Here is a 3599-nt window from a genome sequence, read left to right as displayed (position 1 = left end):
CAGACATGATTTAATTATGCTCACCATAGAAACATGAAATTATTTTGTTACACTTTACAAATGACAAGTTAGACTTTTGTAAACTTAACAACCATTCAATTTCCTTTTTTCGGTAACAAAACTAGAGGCAGCTGCTCAACTTGACTGAGATGGATGCCTCCCTCAAACCATGATCCAAAGCGCGCAAAATGAAATCACGTGCAGTGTCAGATTTAACATTGGTATATTATTATAAGGTTATATAAGGTACTACGCTCAAAAATTTAAATGAAAATAAAAAAATTAATGAAAAGGATTTTTATTGGTTAAAAATAAATTGCTTTATTTTAGCATTATGCAGTTCTGTTATTTGAACTTAATGTAAAATTGGACAAACTTAATTAGTTAATGATGGATCAATTTATTTACTGAAGTTAAGTCAAACTGAATTTAATTGAATTAATCCAACAATCTGGACAGGTCGCCAGTGTATCGCAGGGCTAACACAGAGAGACAGACAACCATTTGCACTCACAGTCACACTTATGGGTAATTTAAAATCACCAATTAATTCCACTAACTGCATGTCTTTGGAACATGGGAGGAGGCCAGAGAAACTGGAGAGAACCCATGCAAACATGGGGCCTTATGGTGGATTTGAACTGAGGAATGTTATGTTGTGAGGCAACAGTGTCACTCCACAAAGCAGGAAAGCTGCTACTACAAGCCTTGTTAGAGAATTTTCCTTATATTTTTGCCCTTGACAGGTTAAACCACAATAAATAGCAATAGCATACACATGGTGTGTGTATGCTTTTCTGCGTCTTACAACCCCAGTGATCTTCCTGTGGTTTGAAATCTCACGTGATCTTTTGATATCATGAGTGCTTCAACTAACCACTCTTGCTAGATTACATCATGTCATCGCAACAAAAATATATTTAACATATTTTAAGTTGTTGAATTTCATGCTCATCATGAATGATTTAATTATGTTCACCACCAGAACATAAAGTTATTTTGTTCAAATTACAAGTTAGATTCTTGTAAATGTAACAACCATCCAATTTCATTTTTGGTATTGGTCCAATTTTCTCTGTCGTTCATGGGCAGGGGAAGGAGATGCATCGGTAGGGGTGATGAGATGGAGTTTCGGGCTGTGATGGTCTCCTTTGTCAAGTGGTGTCTGCAGCTCAACATAACAAAGACCAAGGAATTGATTATAGAGAATATAGGGTTAAAAACTCCACTGCACTCTACAGGAAGTGTCACGGCCGAAGCCAAGCGTGATCTGGATCCAAAAGCAGATTCAAGACAGAGGCACTGAGTGACATGACATGAACAAAGTTTATTTACAAAAGGCACATGAACATAAACAATGAAACACTATGAAAGTAGACTATGAAGCACTATGAGTGTGTATTTGAGCTGACTGTGTAACATGAGTGGGGGGGGGGGGCATGAGCTATGAGTGGCGAGGCTGATGGTGGCTATGATGGTGCATGCATGGGCAGCAGGTGGGAGTCGCGTACTCCACTGCCACTCCCTTACTATCTGCACATCTTCTACCGAGAAAATAACAAAGTACAGTGTTCTGCCTTTTATAAATTAGACTGACTATACAGTTTTATAAACTGCCAGAGTTCCCTCTGGTGGCTGCTTTGTAATATTGTTTTGATTACTTTGGAAAAAGACAAATAAAGGATGCAGAAAATCCAAGATGGCTGAACATAATGCCAAAGTATTACTGTTTTAAGCCGATATGGACCTTAAAATATTGTTGCTTTGGTCGAGATTTGTCCATAAGTATGAGTGACAATAAGGTCAAGGTCAAGTTTATTTACAGAGCACATTTCCAAACAGTCCATGCTGCACAAAGTGCTTAACAATGTAAAATCCCACTAAAATAAATAAAATGCAAAACAATGATGCAGTAAAATATAGAAAAACAAAAATAAATCAATAAAACAACTAAAACAACAACTAAGGTTTAGGTCAATGTATGTTAAAAGCCAGACCATCAAAATGTGTCTTTAGTAACGATTTAAAAAGTTCACGTGTTTTTGCAGATCTAAGATTAAGAGGAAGACTGTTCCAGAGTCTGGGGCGATAAAATAATAATTGTCTCTTTGTTTTCCTTAAAAATGGTATGATGATTTGTACGTTTAAGGGAGTTATGAACTTTTGATCTTTTCAGCTACCAGTAATTGTGTAACAAGCTTGTTTGCAATGTTAGTTAGGTAATACAATATTTTGTATGTTTTCAGTTTTACGACGTCAAAGAGAAGGCAACAGTCAAGGACATTCTTCAATAAATCAGCACGAAAAAGGAAAATAAGTCTTTTTATTGGAGCATCGTTATCTCGTTGTCTAGCTGGTGAAAACTAGAAAACTCAGGGCGAGGATAGCACATACAGAGGGCCACCTCAATGTTGTGTACTGCTGGGATATTTATAACTGGAGCTATTTGTAGCTATTAGAGCTATTTCATTATATTTTGTAACTTTGTAATGTATTCCAATTTTTCATTTGTTTTAGTTAGTTACTGTTCTTACTACCTTAAAACTGAAGTTTTAATCATTGGTCCCAAGGCTCAGAGAGAGAAACTCTTGTCTAAATTAGAGGCATTTTCACTATGTCCTTCGCTACAAGTGAAGTGTTATTTTTGACTCTGAGCTTGGTTTTATCCCACATATTAAACATGTAACCAAAATTGGATTTTATCATCTAAAAAATATAGCCAGAGTCCGCCCTATTCTCTCTTGGGCCAACGCGGAGATGCTGATGCATGCTTTTATTACCAGTCGCATTGATTACTGTAATGCCCTGCTCTCTGGTCTTCCTAAGAAGAATATTTCAACTTTACAACTTTTGCAAAACTCGGCAGCTCGTGTGCTGACGAAGATCAGAGGGCGGGCCCACATTACACCGGTTTTAGAATCGCTGCATTGGCTCCTCGTGTGTTTCAGGATCGATTTTAAAGTTCTTTTATTGGTTTTTAAATGTCTTAATGGTCTTGGTCCTTCTTATCTCTCAGATCTGCTTTTACCATATGAACCCTCGCGGACCCTGAGGTCCTCTGGTACTGGCCTTTTGATTGTCCCTAAAGTCAGGACACATACCGTACTCACGGAGAGGCAGCTTTTCAGTGGTATGGTCCTCGTCTGTGGAACAGCCTGCCGGAGGAGCTCAGGGCCGCAGAGAACGTACATGTTTTTAAGAACAGGCTCAAGACCCACCTTTTTAATTTAGCTTTTACTTGGCGTTTATTTATTTTATGCTTATTTATTCTATCCTGTTATTCTATTATTAATTTGGGCTTTACCTAATATTTATTGATTTTATTCTTATTGATTTTTTAATATTCTTACTCTATTTATATTTATATTTATATTGTATCCCGTTCTTATTTATTTTATCTTTTTACCCTGTATATAGCCTATTGTGGCATATCTCCAGTGTTTCCTCGGAGGGGGCTCTCTGCACCGGGGCTGTGATCGACCGTGGCTGCTGGGTCTCTAGGGGTCCTCTCAGCCTGGCTGGGGGGCTTCTTTGCCTCCCTCCTGCTGTGCACAGCAGACGGCTCCCTGTTATAGTGTTTCCTCACTTGGCTCATGCGA

Source organism: Pundamilia nyererei, unplaced genomic scaffold (genome assembly GCF_000239375.1).
Source record: "Pundamilia nyererei isolate P.nyererei 1_Seehausen unplaced genomic scaffold, PunNye1.0 scaffold00081, whole genome shotgun sequence".
Lineage (NCBI taxonomy): Eukaryota > Metazoa > Chordata > Actinopteri > Cichliformes > Cichlidae > Pundamilia > Pundamilia nyererei.
This window is presented reverse-complemented; position numbering follows the sequence as displayed.